General features: G+C 37.4%; 1 pseudogene; it reads right to left on the minus strand.

The window, feature by feature from the left end:
- Positions 1-15448: 15448 nt before the first annotated feature.
- On the minus strand, positions 15449-16113 carry LOC101441944 (B-cell lymphoma/leukemia 10 pseudogene; annotated as a pseudogene).
- Positions 16114-22048: the final 5935 nt, after the last annotated feature.

Genomic DNA, 22048 nt, shown 5'->3' on the forward strand with positions numbered 1-22048 from the left:
GCAGAAGAAAAATGATACCAGGAAGAGATTTAAGTATTCACAAAGGAATGAAGAGACTAACAATGGTAAAGGTGTGAGCAAATACACAGATTTTGTTTCTAATTTTGTTTCTAACAGTTACAACGCATATAGAAGGAAAATTTAAGAAAATAATAGCAATAAAGGACAGGAAGGAGGAAATAGAAGGATCCATTATAAGGTTCCCCCACTATATACATGAAATTATATAGTATTATTTGAAAGTAAACTGTGGTAAGTAAAAGTGGTATATTGTAAACCTGTAAATAAAATGAGACACAGAGGTATATTTAAGAAGCTATTAATGGATATAAAATTCAATAATAAAAAACTACTCAATTAAGCCAAGAGAAGGCAGAAAAAGAGAAAAAGGGAACAAAGAGCAGATAGAACAAATAAAAAAGGAATGTCAAGTCGCTAGATTTAAACCCAAACATGTAGAGCATTACATTAAAAGCCTAAATTAAAAGGCAGAGATTTTCAGATTGGAAAAAAATAGAAGCAAGATCCAACTATATGCTTTCTACAAGAAACAAACTTTAAATATAAAAATCATTAATAGGTTACAAGTAAAAGGATGTGAAATATATACTGTGCAAATATGAGCAAAAGAAAGTTGAAGTAGCTATATTAATCAAATGAAGTAAACTTCAGAAGAAGGAATATTATCAAGGATTTTAAAATGTACATTCTGTAACAATAAAGGAAGAACTTCTTTAATAAGACAGTCATAAGTGTATATGCATCTAATAAGAAAATTTAAAAATGCACATCAGGCTTGAAAGGAGAAATGGACATATTTACAATATGGGTGGAGAGATTTCAACTCTACTCTCTCAGCAATGGATGCAAGTAGGCAGAGAAATACTGATTTGAACAGTACAATCATCAGATTGACCTAATTAACATTTCTAGAACAGCCCTAAACAACATCCCCAAACAACAGAATACATGTTCTTTTCAAGTACATATTAAACATCCTCAAGACAGATCATATTATAAAAAATCTTTTTGACTTCTTAAAACAAAAATAATTGTAATGTCTTTTGGGGTTTACAACATGATAGCAGTAAAATTTAGGAAAGCCCTAAATAAAAAAGACATTTAGTAGGATTAAAATCATGTTCTATGACTACAGTGGAATTAAACTAGAAATTAAAAGAAGAATGATTCAGGAAAATCACAACTATTTGGAAATTAAACAACATACTCAATGGGACAAAGAAGAAATCATTAGAAAATTTTAAAAACTCTTTTGAGCTTAATGGAAATACAACGTATCAAATTTGTAAAGCACAATTTATGACATGCTTAGAAGGCAATTTATAATATTAAACTCCAATATTATAAAATAAAACAGGTCTGCTCATCTTAAAGAACTATAAAAAGAGCAAATTAAATTCAAATTAAGCAGAAAGAAGATAATAAAAGAACAGAAATCCATAAAACTGAAAAAAAGTAGAGAAAAATCAATAAAACCAAAAGCTACATTTTTGTATAGATCAATAAAGAAAAACCTTAACTTGACTGGTCAAAACAAAGAAGACACAAATTACAAAAAGGGGAATGAAAGAGAGGACTTCACTAGATATCTTATAGGCATTAAAAGGACAATGAGTTAATATTATGAAAAAATTTATACCAATAATTTTGTCAACTTACGTGAAACGGACAAATTACTTGAAAGATTTTAACTATCAAAGCTCACTAATGATGAAATAGTCAACCTAAATAAACTTTTATCTATTAGAGAAATTAAATTTATATGTATAAACCTTTCCACCTAGAAAACTCCAGGCCTAGAAGGCATCACTGGTGAATTCTACCAAATGTGCAAAGAAAGTAATAATATCAATCATACACAAACTCTTCTCTAAAATAGAGAAGGAGGCTATATTTTATTACTTATTTTATGAAGCCAGACTTACCCTGATACCAACACCAGACAAAGCCAGTATAAGAAAACTACAGGGAAGCAGATGTGGCTCAAGCAGTTGGGCAATTGTCTACCACACGGGAGATCCTGGGTTTAGCTCCTGGTGCCTCCTAAAGAAGACAAGCAACACAGCAAGTTGATGCAACAAGATGATGAAAGGAGGAGACACAAGGAGGAAACATAATGAGAAAACAACAAGCAGGGAGCAGAGGTGGCTCAAGCGATTGGGCACCGCCCTCCACATGGGAGGTTCAGGGTTTGGTTCCTGGTACCTCCTAAAAAAAAAAAAAGAAAAGGCAAGCAGAGAGAACACACAATGAACAGATAGAGAGCAGACAGCGAGTGCTAACAACAAGTGGAAAGGGGAGAAATAAAATACATCTAAAAAAATAGAATAAATGCAACGTATTCAGAATCTATATATATATAAAAGAAAACTACAGATCAATATCTTTCATGGACATAGCTTAAAAAATTATCAAAACTTTAGCAAATCAAATCAAGAAATATGTAAAAAGGAATGCATGGTTGTTTTAATATTTGAAAATCTGTTACAGTAGTTTACCACATCAATAGACTGAAAAGGAAAAGTTCCATGATTATCTCAATATATGCAGAGAAAGTATTTGACAAAATTCAACACCCATTCTTGATACAAAGTCTCAGCAAAATGCAAAATAAGAATAGAAGAAAACTTCCTCAGATTGATAAAGAGTAGAGAAAACCCCTGCAGCTAACATTTTACTTAATGGTGAAAAGAAAAATATTCTTAAGATTTGGAACAAGGCAAGATTTCTGCTCTTACCACATCTATTTGGTACATTTGCCAGAACTCATTGAATTGTACACTTAAAATCAGTGACTAGTATTACTTGTAAATTTACCTCAATAAAACAAATTCCATATGGTTCAACTTATTTAATACAAAGGATAATAACCAGAGTTGCAGCATACTGTTCATCATAAAAATAGATGCCAGAAGACCATAAAATAATATTTTTAAAGCACTGAGGGAAAAATTAGAGTCAACTTAGGAGTCTCTAGTTAAACAGTGGTTTTCCAATATCAGTATGCATTAGAATCACTTGCAAGGTTTGTTAAAACAGAGATTACTGAACCCAACCCTAGAGTTTCTGACATGGCAAGTTTGGGGAAGTACTGGAATATACATTTCTATTAACTTCCTATGTATTTCTGATGCTGCTGTTATAGGGAATATACTTGAGAACCACTGAGCTAAAACATCACACTAAATAGGGAGGAAAAAAAGGAAATTTCAAGTTTACAACAGCTAAGAGAGTTTTAGCATCTACAAGCTCTGAAAGGACTACTAAGAAATTCTTCAACATGAAGGAGAAAAGATCTGAAAGGGGTAAATGAGAGGCAAGAAGCACTTTAAGCATTAATCACACATCAACTCCACCAAATTACCAAAACTCCATTCTCTGGAGGAGAGAGGATATCTTTTATCCATCCTGTGGATGGTTCCCTACTTCTTTCCAAGAATATGTTAAATGAATATTTATAGCATTTTTTAAAAAAAGGAAAAGGAAGGGAGACTTGTGCTCCTACCCGTAATTGACTGAGAAGTCTTTGTCTGATATAAATGTAAGAAGTAGTTAACTATAGTGTAAGAAACTAATCAGGGTATACATTACAAAGGTCAGATTTTTTTATGTACTGGCAAAACAAATGTGGGGTTGTGGGAATGCTCAACCCTGGCAATAAGGGCTGCATTGTCTTTAGAGAATTTAAAAACAATAAAACCAACTTAAAGTACATGGTTTTAAAATTTTATTTTATTAGTATCTTTAAAAAAAAAGATACATAGATCACCCAAAATGTTACATTAAAAAATATAAGAGGATCCCATATACCCCATTCCCCACAGCCCCCACTGCTTCCACAGGGACAACTTCTTTCATTAGTGTGGTACATTCATTGCATTTGATGAATATATTTTGGAGCACTGTTACACAGCATGGATTACAGTTTATGTTGTAGTTCACACTCTCTCCCCATCCATTCAGTGGATTATGGCGGGATATATAATGTCCTGCATCTGTCCCTGCAATATCATTTAGGACAACTCCAAGTCCTGAAAATGCCCCAATATCACACCTTTCCCCCGTTCCCTGCCTTCAGCAACTCCAGAGGCCACAGTCTCCACATCAATGGTACAATTTCTTCTATTGCTAGAGTCACAAGAATTCTATAGTAGAATACCAGTAAGTCCACTCTAATCCATATTTTATTCCTCCATCCTGAGGACCCTGGGATGGCAATGTCCACTCCACCTCTAAATCGAGAGGGGGCTGAGATCCCACATGGCTGATGGATGGAATTGTCCAGTTTGCAGCTATCGACTCTCTCCATTCCCTGGTGTGGTGGTTGACCATCCTCACCTCCCTGTTAGCTGACCTGGGTAAGTCCAGTGAACTGGAGAGTAGGTATTGCAACCCTGTTGAGGCTCAAGGCCCAGCGGGCACATGGACAGTCCAGAGATTCAAGTCTCCTGAGCATACACCAACCCCAGTGCCAACCATAGGTTCAGTAAAAGTGACAGAAGATGGTTTTTATTTTCACCATGTGCCAGCACTTGTCAGTAGTGTCACTGATAAAGTACTCTTCCCCAATAAAATCTTTTGTTGGTCTAAGTTCTAAACACTTGCTGAAGCTACCTGTTGAATTTTAATAATATGTAAACTTCAACTTATCACATTTTTCTTATTCATCCTTTACTAACTACTGTACATGGAAATTAATATGAAGAATTCAAAGTTATATGGTCAGTACTCAATCTACACAGACTTAGCTACATGCATTTGTTTCAAGAGTAAATTAATGTTACCGTATCATTTGAACACGCCTTTTGTCTCCATTCCCTGAGGTATTATACATTCCCATATTTAAACAGCAGATTAGAGACTATGATACCATAGTGATCACAAGGCAAAGAAACAGAATTTGAGTTACTAAAATTTCATCTATGTAATCACTTAGAGTTTTTGAGTTTAAAATTTAAAACAGTTCGTGATAAATTGAATTATGTACCCCAAAATACATGTTCTTAATCTGCACTCCTGTGAATGTGAACCTATTGTAAAGAGAACCTCTTGAATGGAATGAGGGAGCATCTTTATCAGATTACTAGAGTCTTTTATGCAGAAGAAATTCAGAAAGTCAGAGAAAGCCACAGTGGGGAGAGGGATGCCAGAAATCAGTGAGAATATGGAAGAGATAGGAGAGGATATTGCCATGTGATGGGAAAGTCAAGGAACCCAAGGATTGCCAGCCAGTAAGAAAACTGCCACCTCCAAGAGGTAGTGAGCCTTCTAGCCAATGCCTTGATTTGTACTTCCGGCCTCTCAAACTGTGAACCAATAAATTCTTGTTGTTTAAGCCAACCCATTGTGTGTCCTTTGTCATGGCAGCCTGGAAACTAAGACATGGTAAAACAGAATGTAAAATTTGAGGGGCAATATTTTTGTTTGGTAAGTGCAAATTTTATTTCATACATATTATTTACTGCATTTGAATATTTTTAAATAAAAATTTCTTTCCTTTTAATTATTCTTTTTCTTATTTGTTATTAAATTGTCATGTTAATATTCATCATTATGACATCCAATATGTAAATATAAATTTTGTTCTCCAAAAAATTCACTATAATGAAAAAGTATTAATAACCGATTTCCTTTTTTGCATTGTATATTTATTAAACTTTTTTTACTGGTATGGATGTGTACATGTGTGATATGTGTGTGTATGTATATGTAAAATTGAATAATATAAAAAATTCACTCTGAGTTTCTTTCTGGCCTTCATTATTATTTGTTTGATTTCGTGATTATTACTGAAAATAATTTCATCAGGCAGAGGAGGGAGTGTTAAAAATTATCTGCTCTGCTGCTGGCAGGTAGGAATGGCTAAATATATATCCTCTGGAATGATCCTGCGGACATTTTTCCCAAGTCTTTCAACAAAGATGATAGAAAAATGGAAAGAAGTTTAACTTTTTGGGTTCTAACTGCAGTAACTGAGAAAGCGCTCCTTTAACTCCAAGGAATACATGGGTAGTAGTAGGGAAGGGGTCTGAAACTGGCAGTCGATATTGGAGAGATGATGGGGACACGGTGGCACTGGCCTCAGGGTGAGGTCAACAGCTAAAGGAAACCCACAAACACTGAAAAAAAAAAAACATTTTTACCATGGGAAATTGATTAGATGGTAGTATAAACCCCCTAGATCCTTGAAAGGAAGGAGACAGAGTGGAAGGGAATCAAAGTCAAATATTATTTCTATCGTCATTCAAGCCTGTAATAGTCTCTACAGCAGATGTGGCTTCAGTAAACAAAACTTAAACTGGCTTGAAAGTAATCCTCCTTGAGTGCAGTCCCATGCCATAAATCAGCAATATTTTGAGCAATGGCAGTATGAAGGGTATATTGTATTTAACAGTGTGTGTCAATCTATTAAGAAATTTTACAAGGAAACTACCAGGTCCAGCCCTGGACATATTAAAGAAGTTGGTGAAGTTCAGCCTCTGTATCTGACTTTGCTCTGGGCTTTTAACCTCCATATGTTTCTACCTTCACACAAGACACTCAGAGTCATTCTGTTCTCCCCAAAGGACAGAATCAAACTAGTTTTTATACAAAGGTCTACAAGTCCATAAACTGCCAAACATAATCTCATCTCAGTGAATTCAGTTTTTTTGAAAAAAAATCAAGATTTTTATTTTGCAATAATTGTAGATTCACATGCAGTTGAAAGAAATGAAGCAGAGATCCCAAGTATCCTTTACCCAGTTCTCCCAATGGTAACATCTTGCAAAACTAGAGCACAATATCAAATAATTAGGGTTTAGGGTTAGGGTTGTGATATTGATACTGACATTGATACAGTCAAGATACAGAACACTTCTGTCATGAAAAATAGCCCTTATATTGTCTTCTTTTTATTTTATTTAATGTACCAGGGCTGGGGATTGAACTTGCAACCTCACATGTGGGAAGCCAGTGCTCAACCACTGAGCCACATCAGCTCCCCTGAGTTGGCTTTTACATTTGTTTGCTTGTTGTTGTTGTTATTTTTGTTAGGAAGCACCAGGAACAAAACCTGGGACCTTCCCATGAGGGAAGCAGGCACTCAACTGCTTGAACTACATCCGTTCCCCTCATGTTGTCTTTTAATAGTCCCATCCACTTCCCTCTTGGCCTACCTCCTTCTAAAGCATGTATCTATTCACTCTTTCTATAATTTTGTTATTTGGGGAATGTTATATAAATGGAATCATGTAGTATGTAACTTTTAGGGATTGGTGTTTTCTTTTTCCTCATTAAATTTTGCTTTAATGGGTCTAAACATTATGTGACAGATTTTTAGTCAACTTGTTTCATTGAAAAAGTACTGATTTTAAAAAAAGACGTTATTTCAACTTCAAAAAATAAAATAACAGACAAAAGGCAGCTTAACAAGTTATAGAAGTATTGCTTAAAAAAATCCTGTCCAGATACATTTAATTTATTTAATCCTGAAAACTAAACTCAATTGTTTCTCCAGTGCTCTGAAAGATGAATAAATGAGCACAGATTGGTTAAATGATATGACCAAGGTCTCCTTGTTAATGAAGAAAATGAGGTGGGGGGGAAGCTTGATCCCACAGCAACTGTCTGTCTCATATCATGAACCTCAAAACAACCCAGAGGAAGTTTGTCAGACAAACTCTCAAAACACATGCCAGGAACCACATCAATGATGGCAGTATCACCAGATTTCAAGAATTGGGGGCCACCTTGCAGTTTCTTACCTGAATGGCAATCTTTTCCTTGGGCTTAGCAAATTTGCAAGCACTGTGAGCTGTGTAAAAATGCAGCACAGATGCAAAGCCAGCACTGATTGGGCCTGGATGGTTCAGCACAATCGCCTAAGCAGAGAAGCCAGCTGCTTCTATTGGTGGGTCATTTGTGCTCTCAACAACCACAATGCCATGACAAACATCTTTTACAGACATGTTCTTGGTTTGGAAGTACCACGTTGGGTGCAAGAAGAGCGTCACTCAAAGCTTCATGGTGCATTTCAACAGACTTTACTTCAGTTCTAACACTGACTGAAGCAAAGGTGACCACCATGCCCAGTTTGAGAGCCCCAGTATCCACTTGGGACAGTACCAAGGGGCAGACACAAGGGCTTGTCAATTGGATAAGAAGGTGGCTGGATGCAATCTAGAGCTTCAAGCAGTGTGGTTCCACTGGCATTGCCATCCTTACAGGTGACTTTCCATCCCTGGAACCAAAGAGTGTTAGTACTTGGTTCCAGCATACTGTCACATTCCAACCAGAAATTGGCACAAATGCTATTGTGTTGGGGTTCTAGCCGATTTTCTTAATGCAGGGACTGACTTCCTTAATGATTTCTTCTTTCTCATCAGGCTGTAGGGTGGCTCAGTGGAATCCATTTTTCTATCACCAACAATTAGTGGTTTCACACCCAGTGTGTAAGCCAGAGGACACACTCACACACCTGCCCATTCTTGGAGATACTAGTTTCAAATTCACTAACACCAAGAGCAACAGTTAGGACAGCAGTCAGCCTGAGATGTTCCTGTAGTTGTGTTTTGGATCAAGTCTCTTTGTCCTGGGGTAGCAATGATGGTCTCATAATACTTACTAGTCTTAAATTTCCATGATACCATGCTCACATTCAGCTTTCAGTTTATCCAAGACCCAGGCATGCTTGAAGGACCCCTTTCCTATCTCAGCACCTGCCTTCTCAAAATTTTTGATAGTTTTTTGTCAATTCCACCACATTTATAGATCATGAGGCCAGGAGGGGTGGACTTTCCCAAATCTCTGACAATGTTGATTTAAGTCTTTTCCTTCCCATTTTGGCTTAAGATTTAGTGCTGGTTTTCACAACACCTACATTCCTTGACAAACCTGTGATGGTTTGAAGCTATGTGGACCCCAGAAAAGTATGTTCTTTTCTTTCCCTCCCTCCCTCCCTCCCTCCCACCCTTCCTTCCTTCCTTCCTTCCTTCTACATTAAAAAAATATGAGGTCCCCATATACTCCCCCACCCCCCTCACCCCACTCCTCCCATAACAACAACCTCCTCCATCATCATAGGACATTCATTGCACTTGGTGATTACATCTCTGAGCACTGCTGCACCACATGGTCAATGGCCCACATTATAGTTTACACTCTCCCCCAAACCACCCAGTGGGCCATGGGAGGACATACAATGTCCAGTAACTGTCCCTGCAGTACCACCCAGGACAACTCCAGGTCCTGAAAATGCCGCCACGTCACATCTCTTCTTCCCTCTCCCCACCCTCAGCAGCTACCATGGCCACTTTCTCCATCTCAATGCTACATTTACTTCCATTCCTAATCACATTAGTTCCAGAACAGAGTATCAGTAAGTCCACTCTAATCCATCTCTATTCCTCCATTCTGTGGACTCTGGGATGGTTATGTCCACTCCACCTCTGTATTGAGAGGGTGCTTAGATTCCACTTGGATGATGGATGCAATTCTTCTGTTTGCAGTTGTAGGCACTCTTGGCTCCCTGGTGTGGTGGTTGACCTTCTTCACCTCCCTGTTAGCTGGCTGGGGTAAGTAAGTCCAACAAACAAGAGGGTAGGAGTTGCAAGTCTGTTGAGGCTCAGGGCCTGGTTATCACATGGACAGTCCAGAGATTCAGGTCCCCCAAGTATACACTAAACCCCAGCGCCAACCACAGGTCTGGTAAAAGTGACAGGAGAGGCTTGTGAACAAAGATCACACCTGAGTCCAACTCCATCACATTCAGGAACACAAACTCCAAAGTAGGGCCAACTGACATGGCGCTGAAGTCCATCTGCCATGACCATAGAACCTGTGGGTCTCTGTAGCCCTCAGAAGAACCAATATCTGTTGTTGTATCTACTTTAGCTGTCTCTAGGGCTCTGCTGAGGTGTGCATAAGGGCGACCCCTCTGATGACCTCCCGGCTCTTCTTTGGAGACTCAAAGCCATATAAACTCATTTGTCCTTTCCATTTCCCCCTTTTATTCAAGGTCAAAAAGCATTTTTAACTCCTGATATTACATGTAGGCTGAGATATTCTGCTGGTCTGAGTTGACCCTTTTATTCTCCAGCCACATCATCAGCTGGTACTTGGTAGTAATCCCTCGGCACCAGGGAGGCTCATCCCCGGGAGTCATGTCCCATGCTGGGGGGAAGGCAATGCTTTTACGTGCTGAGTTTGGCTTTGAGACTGGCCATATTTGGGCAACATGGGGGCTCTCAGGAGGTAACTCTTAGGCACCCTGCAGTTCTAGGCCTAGTTCTTATTTCAGGCCCACAGGCCCACAGGCATAGTCATTAGCATCAAGGGCTTATTGTTGGACCATCTTTCTTATCGGTCTTGGCAGAAAAGTATGTTCTTAAAGCTAATTCATTCCTGTGGGTGTAAACTTATTGAAAGTAGGAACATTTGATTAGGTTACTTCAGTTAAAGGCCTTTTGATTAGGTTACTTCAGTAAAGGCATGGCCCATAGCAGGTCTTTTCTTCTTACTGGAGTCCTTTATAAGATAACTTAATTCAGATAAAAAAGGAGAGTAAGCAAGAAGGTGAAAGGAAACCTGGAGGAGGAGGAAGAGAGCAGCAGTTGCCACCATGTGCCTAGACAGAGGAGTGAAAGATTACTGGCAGCCAGCCTTTGGGAAGAAAGCATGACCTGCTGATGTCTTGATTTGGACATTTTCATGACCTCAGAAATGTAAGCTAATAAATTCATACTGTAAAAGCCAACCTATTTCTGGTATGTTCCATTGCAAAAAGTGGAATTGGCTTTAGTTTTTCACTCAGCATAACTTTCTGTAGGGAAGCAGACTTGGCCCAGTGGTTAGGGCATCATCTACCACATGGGAGGTCCGTGGTTCAAACCCTGGGCCTCCTTGACCCATGTGGAGCTGGCCCATGTGCAGTGCTGATGCGTGCAAGGAGTGCCCTGCCACGCAGGGGTGTCGCCGCGTAGGGGAGCCCCATGTTCAAGGAGTGTGCCCCATAAGGAGAGCTGCCCAGCACGAAAGAAAGTGTAGCCTGCCCAGGAATGGTGCTGCACACACAGAGCTCTGATGCAGCAAGATGACGCAACAAAAAGAAACACAGATTCCCGTGCTGCTGACAACAGCAGAAGCAGACAAAGAAGAACACACAGCAAATAGACAAAGAGAACAGACAGCGGGCAGGGGGGTGGGGGGGAGAGGGGGAAAGGGGAGAGAAATAAATAAATCTTCAAAAAAACTTTCTGTAGATTCATCTAGATTGTTGCATGTATCGACAGTATATTGCTGAGTGCTAATGCATGGCATGGATGTACTACAGTTTATTTAACCATTCTTTCATTGAAGGACATCTGTGTTACTTTCAATATTTGGTTATTATCAATAAAACTACTAACACTCATGTACAGATTTTTAACATAAATTTTCATTTCTCTGGGATAAATTCTCAAGAATGCAAATGCTGGGTCACATGGTAGTTGCCTGTTTACTGTCTTAAGAAACAGCCAAACTGGTTTCCAGAGTGACTGAACCCTTTAAACCCCCACCACGAATGTGTGAGTGATCCATTTTTCCATTTTCTCCACATCCTCACCAACGTTTGCGTTGTCACTCTTTTTTGATAGGTCTGCAATGATGTCTCATTGTGGTTTTAATTTGTACTTCCCTAATGACTAATGAAATTACAAAACTTTTTAACGTGCTTATTTGCCATCTGTATCTTCTCCTCAGAAAAACTTCTGTATTTTGCCTATTTTATAATTGGATGGTTTGCATTTTTGCTGTTAAGTTTTGAGAGTTCTTTATATGTTATAGACACAAGTCTTTTTTATGTTTGTGATTTTCAAATGTTTTCTGTCTGTGGCTTGTCTTTTCATCTCCTTAAGAAGATCATTCACAGAGCAAATGTATTAATTTTGATGAAATTCAATTGATTGACTTTTCCTGTTACGAATTATGCTTTTGGTGTCAAGCGTATGAACTTTTTGCCTAGTTCTAGATCCCAAAGATTTTCTCTTATGAATTTTTCTAAAAGTTTTATACTTTTACAATTTATATGTAAGTTCATGACCTATTTTACGTTAATTTTCCTTTAAGCTAACCCTTAATAAACCCACTTTGATCATGATGTTGTTGATTTTCTATACATTGCTAAATTCTATTTGCTAATATTTCATTAAAGATTATTGTGACTATATTCTTGAGAGAGAACGGTCTTTAATTTTCTTTCTTTTCTTTTTTGTCTTGACTTTGACTAGTTTTGGTATCAGGGAAATACTAGCTTCATAAAATGAAATGGGAAGTGCTCCCTTTTATATTTTTGGGAAAAACTGTATAGAATTGGAGTAAAATTTTCCTTAAAAGTTTGGTAGAATTCTCCAATGAAACTATCTGGGTCTGGAGGATTCTTTTTTTTTTTTTTAGTTTTAAAATTACAAATTTAATTTCCCTAATATTTATGGTGTGTTAGGAATTAAATTACATACTCGAGAAAAACATGTTATTAATCTTAATCCATTCCTGTGTGTATAAACCCATGTAAAGAAGACCTTATAGATGTTTTGAGTTAAATTGTGGACAACTGTATTGTTTGAATATTTAATCCAGATTACTGGAGTCCTTTATAAGCAAAATGAAATTCAGACAGAGAGAGAAAGCTGTGGGAAGAGCAAGAAGCTGGAGGTCAATGGAATCCAGAAGAGAAAGGAAAAGACACCACAGTGTGCATTGTCACTTGACAGAAAAGCCAAGAACCAAAGGATTGCTAGCAGCCAGCTCTGGAACTCCACAGTCTTTGGGGGGAGAAAGCATCACCTTGCTGATGCCTTGATTTTGGATTTATCCTAGCCTAAAACTGTGAGCCAATAAATTCCCATTTTTAAGCCAACTCATTGTATAGCATTCGTTTTAGCAGCCAAGAAACTAAAGACATGGTGTATACAAATTATCTACTTTATATTGAGTAATTTGACCTTTTCAATGAATTGTACCTTTTCATATAAATTGTTAAATGTATGTGTGTAAAGTTATTCATAGTATTTCCTTATTACCTTACTGATATTATCCCTTGTTTCAATCCTGAAATTGGTAATCTGTGTCTATTCTTTTTTTCCTTTGTCAGTCTTGTTAGAGGTTTGTCCATTTTTCAAAGAACCAACTCCTTTTTTCATTGACTTTTCTATTGCCTTTATTTTCCATTTCAGTGATTTTTTTCATTTCTGGTTTTATTGTTATTTCCTTCTTTCTGTTTGCTTTAGGCTTATTTTGCTCTTCTTTTTCTAGTTCTTGATGTGTGCACCTAGATTATATGATATTAATGTAGCTACTTTATATAATATGAATATAGCCACTCCAGATTTCCTTTGAATAGAGCTTTCATTAAATATCTTCTTTCATCCATTATATTCGACCTAACTGTATTGTCATATTTGAATAAGTTTCTTATGGAGTTTGAAGTAAATTTGAAGAGAGTTTCTATGGAAGTGAATTTCTTATGGTTGGGTCATGTTACTTAATCCACTCTGCCAATTTCTGTCTTTTAATTGGTGCCTTTAGACCATTTATATTTGGTGCAACTGTTGATATATTTGGACTTAAATCTGCCATTTTATTTTTTACTTTGTTTGTTGTGTCTGTTGTTCATGTCTCCATCTTCTTTTTCTTGCCTGTCTGTGGATTGCTTGAATAGTTTTGAGAATATCACTTTGGCTTTCTATGGTGTTTTGGAGTGTATCTTATTGTGTCACTTTTTTTTTTTTTTGAGGTCCTGGGGCAGGGGATTAAACCCCAGACTTCATATGTGGGAAGCCAGCATTCAATCACTGAGCCACATCAGCTCCCCTGAGTTGGTTTTTTGTTTGTTTTCTTATTGTTGTTGTTTTGTTTGTTTTTAGGAGGCACCAGAGACCAAACCCAGGACCTCCCATCTGGGAAAGAGATGTTCAACTTCTTGAGTCACATCCTCTCTCTCAAAAACGTTTTATTGGCAAATTTATTTTTATTGGCAAATTTCCATGTCTGCTTTTTGCAAATAATAAGAGAAGTGCATATGAGACAGATATTAGGAAACAGGTAGAATTAAAATTTAAATGGGGAAGCAATGGATAAGATGTCTGCCTATCACATGGGAGGTCCGCAGTTCAAACCCTGGGCCTCCTTGACCCGTGTGGAGCTGGCCCACGTGCAGTGCTGATGCATGCAAGGAGTGCCCTGCCACACAGGGGTGTCCCCCGCATAGAGGAGCCCCGTACAAAAGGAGTGAGCCCCGTAAGGAGAGCCACCCAGCGCGAAAGAAAGTGCAGCTTGCCCAGGAATGGTGCCGCACACACGGAGAACTGACACAAGAAGATGAAAACAAGGACAAAAAGAAAACACAGATTCCTGGTGCGACTGATAAGGATAATCACAGGAGAACACATAGTGAATGGACACAGAGAGCAGACAACTGGAGGGGGAAGGGAAGAGAAATAAATAAAAAATAAATCTTAAAAAAATTTAAATGGAAATGAGAGTATAAGATTCATAAATGAATAAAATTAAATTTTGTTACATAATAAAGAAGACAAATGCTAGGTAATGGCCTGCTTGTTCCAAATAGTACTGAAAACAACTGTCATCCAAAAAAAACCCCAATTTGTTCTGCTGTTTCAACTGTACAGTGGTCTTCATTAAAAGAGAATGAAAAGTACAGAAAAATATTTTTTGAAATCTCATCAAATTACATGTAATAATTGAGGTTTATACCAAGATACTTTCTTGATGAATAAAATTGTAAAGCAAAGAATTTGAATAATAAGAAAGCAGTATTAGTAAGGTTAATAAGAAATAAATTTTGGCAAATTGAGAGCTCAGCTGTATCTTACTCTAGCAGGTAGGTGTTCTTCTAGCTCTAGGAGGGGCTTCTGTAAGTGCCTATAAACCTGATAAGTGGGAAAGATTCTTTTCTGTATACAGGCAGTTTTTTCCAGTCAGTCACTGGCTTTCTTAACTGAAGAGGAAAACAGCTTAAGCCTGAAACTTTACCTGTTCAGGTAAAGTACCTGGTTGGAAAGGACTATCAGGCCCTGAAAATTTTTAGCACAGATGCACTGAGAAGAAATATTATTTCAGCCTTAGAGCCCATATTCAAATAGAGAAATAGTTCCTATTAATGTTAGTCTTAAAACATAAAAAAATTAAAAAATATACACTGAAAACACTAAAATACTCCAAAAATCAAAAAGTAGAAAATACTGAAAAGTCTATGTTAATACAATTTACATTTAGCCCTCCTAAAACTGTATTTTTTATTCTGAGCAATTCTATTTATACAGTATGCTAATGTGTTTGAAAATACACGTATCAAATGTTAAGAAGTTATTTCAGATGTTATAAAAAGATTCATATCCTGTAAAACATTTTTTGCTGTCATTAAAAAAAATTATAAAACAATAAAGTGTCACTCTCTTGAAAGAGCATGTGATCTTAAGGGAGAAAACATCTCTCTGGAGTTTCCACAAGTTCCTTCTTCTAACTGTAGCTCTGGTGGCAAAGGAAGAGACCCAGGGTACTCAGGGTTAGGAAGCATAGATGAAGAAAAGATGTTCTGCCTACTTCTAGAACAGGTAAATTAAAAAATGAATCAGTTGGAAAAAAGGGGGCCATGCTGGATTCTCTTTCTGGATGGCATATGACAGTGGATACTCTAAGGTTTTCAGAGTAATTACTCTTGTCAGAATTTGATCTAGACCCTTCAGAAAAGGGTCCTAGCTGCTACATTTCAGTCCTTTCAGATATTCTAGTTTTATATTTCTAAGTTTAAATCTTTCATATCAGGAAGCTCTATTTTTTTCTCACCGAATAGACTCAATCAGTGTATCTAGTCCTTTAAAGTTTTCTTTTAAGTGGTCTAACCATTTTCTAGCTCCTTTTCTACATGATATTTGGCAAGGAATTTCTTCAGTGTCTACTGAGTTGTTTTTTTCTTTTTTCTTTTTGCACATAGACGATCAAAGTGTCTCTCAGTCATGATTTTTTCACCCAAGTACACACACAAATTTTCTAAAGCATCCTTTTTCACTTCAGTAGGTCCTCCTTGGTAAGGGATAGCATGGTGGTCTCCATAGCGAAGGTGGGAGATCCATTGTGTAGCTTTTTGAGTGGTTTCTCTATGTATTATATTATATATACATAATTTATCTTGATCTATTGGTGTCATCATTTTACCCGTACAAGTGAAGTGTAGAAACCTTATTCTACTTTCCCTTTTCCTATTCCTGTTTAAAATATGTCTTAAATATTTCCTCTACAAATATTTAGAACCATATCACACAGAGTTACAAAATTTGCTTCAACCATCAAACATGATATCAATATCCAAAGAGGAGAAGGAAGATCTATTTTATATTATTTTATTTTTCTTACTGTTTTCTTTCCTTCTTGATGTTCCAAGTTTCCTTCTTTTATCATACCTATTCATAGAGCCTCCTTTAGCAATTCCCTTAGGATAAGTCTTTTGGTGACAAATTCTCTTAGTTTTCCTTCATCTTAGAATGTCTTGATTTTCTCTTTATTCCTCAAGAATAAATAAATATTTTGCCTGGAAATAGAATTCTGGGTTGACAGTTCTTTTCTTTCAGCATTTGAAAATTGTTTTGCCACTTACTTCTGGCCTTTATGGTTTCCATTGAGGAATCTCCTGTCACTGAAATTTCCACCCCCTGTAGGTAAGTTGTCTTTTCTCTTTTGTAGCTTTCAAGAATTTTTAATCTTTAGTTTTTAGAAATTTTATTACAATGTGTCTTGGTTGGATTTTTAAAGGTTTATTTATTTTGGTGTTTGTCCAGCTTCTTGAATCCATAGGTGTATGTCCATGACCAAATTTGAGAACTTTTCAGCCATTATTCTTTCAAGTTCTTTTTAGCCCTACCTTCTTTTTCCTTCTGAGTTCCTGTAACACAGATATCAGATCTTTTGTTATAGACCCACAGATCTCTGAATCTCTGTTTTGTTTTGTTTTCTTTTTCCCAGTCTATTTTCCTGTTATTCAGATTGGGTAATTTATATTGCTCTGTCTCCCAGTTCTCTGATGCCCTTTCTGTGTCCCCTGCATTCTGCTGTTGAGCTCATAAACTGAGTATTTTATTTTGGTTTTTGAGTTTTACAATTAAAATTTTTCCAGTTGGTTCTATGTATCTTTTATTTATTTGCAGGAACTTAATTTGTAATTTGTTTCAAGCATGTTTGTAGTTGCTTGTTAAAGCGTTGCGATGATGATTGCTCTAAAATGGTTGTCATATAATTCTAACATCTCTGTTATCTCACTCTTGACATCTGTTGATTGACTTTTTTCATTCAGTTTACACACACTTCTTGATTCTTGGTATGAGGAATGATTTTCAATTGAAATCTGGCATGAAATACCATGATACCTGAGTATTATATTATGAGACTCTGAATCTTATTTTAACTTTCTATTTTAGCTGTTTTTTTCTGTGACACTCCAGCAGGGGAAGAGGTTGCCATCTTTCCTGCTCTGCCTTTTATAGTAACTGAGGGGAGGATTTCCTCATTACTTTTGAGATTGAGGTGGGAGTTTTAGCTCCTGGTAAGGCCTCAATCAATACCCTCCTGGATGAGAGGGTTAGGAGTGCCTTATTACGGCTTCCCATACGGCGTCCATGGACACTGCACTTTAGGGGGGTATGACCTCACTAGCAGTAGCCAGTGGTGAAAATTCTGATTCCCTCCCAGTGAAAGGGGTGCCATCCTCATTACTGACAAGTGGGGGTAGAAGTCCAAACTCTTCATGTGCTTTTTCCTTACACCATGGGGAGGAAATGGGGCTAATTATGTCTGTGGATAATGTATATACTGACAGCTTACTCAGCTGTTACACTTCCTAGACATTGCAGACTGACGAGGGTGAAAGGCTAGGCTCCTCACATGGTCTTTGATGGTGTGGCTGGGAGTGGACCAGTTTTTTTCCTGTGGGGTTTGATTGCAATAGATAGGATATTTCTAAAAGTTTTCTGTCTTGCTATTCTGTCCATTTCCTGGTTGTTTAGGTAGAAGAGAGCAGATTTTCATTGGGACTTTTTTGTTTGCCCCATTGGTGTTTCTGGGTTGCTGTCTCATTTACCTCCAAAGTCTGGGATATATGAGGCAAAAAGAAAACCTAGGGGAAAAAAACACCACCATGTCATTCTCTGGATCCCAGCATCTCTAGCTGGTTTGCCCTCTTCTCTCTACCATTCAAATTCTTAGGTTTGTTTTCTATATAATGTCCACGGTTATTAGTTGTTTTTGGTTAGAGGAACAGGAAAAAAGATGTCTACTCTAACTTCCTCAAAGTGGAAGTCCAGAATTTACTTTTTACTAGGTATTCAGTAATAAAGTCTGACAAAAGAATTTAGGAGATCTGACTCTTTTTAAGCTAAGGCCAGACCTAATAAATTATAAAAACACTTTCTTTTATGTTAAAAACAGATTCCCTGAGATTTATATACATATAGAGGATACCCAATTTGATTTAGTACATTAAGTCAGGCCACAGATAAGCAGGAAAATGTGTATGTTAATATAGGTCAAGAATGATTGATTTTTAGGGCAGCTTGAGCCAAGTAAAAGATGTAATAAAGGAAATAGCTATAGGAGTGTCATGAGTAGACCTCTTTCTTTGAATCAATTTTGGAAGACTGCCCAAAGGAAATGATGTTTCAGGAGTTGTTTTACAATATCAGAAAAGAATTTGCCCTTGGAAGGTAAAAATAAAACAAAACAAAATTGAAAATGTACTATTTTCCAGTGTGCTTTAAATTTCAGCTATTTTATTTTTATCTCTAGGAGTTTCATTCATGCTTTTTAAATATTTTCAACTTCTCATTTTGTTCATATTTCACTCTACCTTCTTAAACAAATCTTCATATCAACTGTCTATTGAAAAGATGCCGTGTGGGAAATGGATTGGGAGACTGAGGTGAGTCAAAGGAGGTGATTTGGGATGCAAAAGATGAAAGAAATAAGGTAAAGTAAGAGTCTTAGAATTTTTGAAATAGAAGAAATTTGGAGATCATACAGTCCCCTCTCCTCATTACAGATGACAAACAGTAGTGGGAGTAATCTTTAGTTCACCTTCACTTTTGAAATACATTTTTACTGGGTAAAGAATTTTAGGCTTTCAGTGCTCTTCTTTCTGTGAAGATGTCTCTCCATTATCTTCTGGATTGCATAGTTTCTGATGAAGAGACCACTATTATTCTTAACTTTGTTCCTCTGTATTTATCATTTCCTTTTCTCTGAGTTTTCTTCTTTTTCTTCTTTTTCAAATTTCTCTTTATCACTAGTTTTTATCGGTTTTACCAAGATGCACCTTGACATGGTTTTCTTTAGGTTTATTATGCCAGTTGAGGTGATAGCTTAGATTATTGATTTTTGATCTTTTGACCTTTCTAATATAAATGGAGCCATGAATTTCCCTCTAAGCAATGAGTTATCTGTATATCATAAATTGTGATAAGCTGTGTTTCATTTTCATCCTATACAAGACCTTTTCTATGATCTCGTGTGATTTCTTCTTTGATCCATGGATTATTTAGAAGTTTTTGTTTTTTTCCTAACTACTTAGGGATTTCCCAAATTTCTTTCCCTTGTTGATTTCTAATTTAATTCTGTTGTAGTCAGACAACAAACATGCTTTGAATTATTTCAGTCCTTTTAAATGTGTTTGAAACTTCTTTTATGGTCTAGCATAAGGTCTCTTTTGAAGAATGTTCATGCACACTTAAAAAGAATGTGTATTCTGCTGTTGGGTGCAGTGTTCTACAAATGCCTGTTGGGTCAAACTGGTTGATGGTATTGTTCAAGTCTTCCATATTCTTAATTGTCTATTGTGTAGTTGTTCTATCAATTACTGAGAAGAGTGTTGGAAGACTCCAATTATAATTGTTCAATTGACTATTTATCCTTTCAATTCTGTCAGTTTTTGCCTCACATATTTTGGGGTTTTACTGTTAAGTGCACATAATTTTATAGTTGTTTTATCTTTTCACAGCTATATCAACCCCTTTATTCTCATGAAAGTTCTCTCTTCTTCTCTAATAATATTTTTTGCCTGAAATTTATTTTGTCTGATAATAAAATGGCCACTCTAGCTTTCCCTTTTTTTTTTTAAAGATTTATTTTATTTATTTCTCTCCCCTTCTCCCTGTTGTCTGCTTTCTGTGTCCATTGGCTGTGTGTTCTTCTGTGTCTACTTGAATTATACAGTGGCACTGGGAAACTGCGTCTCTTTTTTGTTACGTCATCTTGCTGTGTCACCTTTCCTTGTGTGCGGTGCCACTCCTGGGCAGGCTGTGCTTTTTTAACTGGGGTGGCTCTCCTTGCAGAGTACATACCTTTTGTGTAGGGCACCCCTATGTGGGGGTGCCCATGTGTGGCATGGCACTCCTTGCGTGTGGCAGCACTGCACATGGGCCAGCTCACCACATGGGTCAGGAGGTGCTGGGGATCGAACCCTGGACCTCCATACGGTAGGCAGATGCTCTATCAGGTGAGCCACTTTCGTTTCCCTCTAGCTTTCTTATGGTTACTGTTTGTGTGGTGTACTTTTTGCCATCCCTTTCCTTTCTTTTTTTTAAATTTCTCTTCCCTTCCTCCCTCCCTCCCCCCGTTATCTGTTCTCTGTGTCTATTTACTGTGCGTTCTTCTTTGTCCGCTTCTGTTGTTGTCAGCAGCATGGGAATCTGTGCTTCTTTTGGTTGCGTCATCTTGTGTCAGCTCTCCGTGTGTGTGGCGCCATTCCTGGGTAGGCTGCACTTTCATTCGCGCTGGGCGGCTCTCCTTACGGGGTGCACTCTTTGCGCGTGGGGCTCCCCTATGCGGGGGACACCCCTGTGTGGCACGGCATTCCTTGGCGCGGACCAGCTCCACACGGGTCAAGGAGGCCCTGGGTTTGAACCGCGGACCTCCCACGTGGTAGACGGACGCCCTAACCACTGGGCCAAGTCTGTTTCCTGCCATCCCTTTTCTTTCCAACCAATTTGTGTACTTTGAACCTAAACTTTGTGTCTTTTGGATAACATATAGTTGAAGCTTGCTTTTTCATCCAGTCTGACACTCTCTGCTTTTTGATTGGAGTGTTCAGTCTATTCAAATTTTTTTTTTAAGATTTATTTTTTATTTATTTCTCCTCCCCCCACCCCATTGTCTGCTCTCTGTGTCCATTTGCTGTGTGTTCTTCTGTGTTCGCTTGGATTCTTGTCAGCGGCACTGGGAATCTGTGTCTCTTTTTGTTGCATCGTCTTGCTGTGTCAGCTCTCCGTGCACCGCACCATACCTGGGCAGGCTGCGCTTTCTTTGGGCAAGGTGGCTCTCCTTACAGGGCTCACTCCTTGCGTGTGGGGCTCCCCTACTAGGGAGACACCCCTGCGTGGCAGGACACTTCTTGCACACATTAGCACGCGAGAGGGCCAACTCACCACATGGGTCAGGACGCCCTGGGTTTGAAGCCAGAACCTCCCATGTGGTAGAGGGACGCTCTGTTTGTTGAGCCAATTCCGCTTCCCAAGTGAATTCACTTTTAATGTAATTTTTGATGTGGTTGGATTTATGTCTGCCACATTGCTGTTTTCTATATGTCTCCTGTCTTTTTCGTTTGTTTTTCTCCTTTACTTTCTTTTGTTGTATCAAAGAAATATTTTAGCGTATCATTTTAATTACTCTTTTGATTTTTTTTCACTATTATTGTTTTGGTTATTGCTCTAGGGATTACTGTATATATCTCAATTATCACAATCTACTTCAGACTGAAACTGACTTAAATCCAGGAAAATAAAGCAACTTTGCTCCAATATAGCTCCATTTCCACATCTTCCATTGTGCTACTATTGTCACATTTTAAAACTGATATATATTATTAATCCAACAATATAATGTGTTATAATTATTGCTTTATAGAATCTTGTTTGTAAGAAATTAAGAGAGAAAAAAATATTTATTTATATACTATTATGTATTATATATTCATAAATTTTATATATTATGTTATCTTTATTTATCT

This window comes from Dasypus novemcinctus, chromosome 17 (genome assembly GCF_030445035.2).
Source record: "Dasypus novemcinctus isolate mDasNov1 chromosome 17, mDasNov1.1.hap2, whole genome shotgun sequence".
Taxonomy (NCBI): domain Eukaryota; kingdom Metazoa; phylum Chordata; class Mammalia; order Cingulata; family Dasypodidae; genus Dasypus; species Dasypus novemcinctus.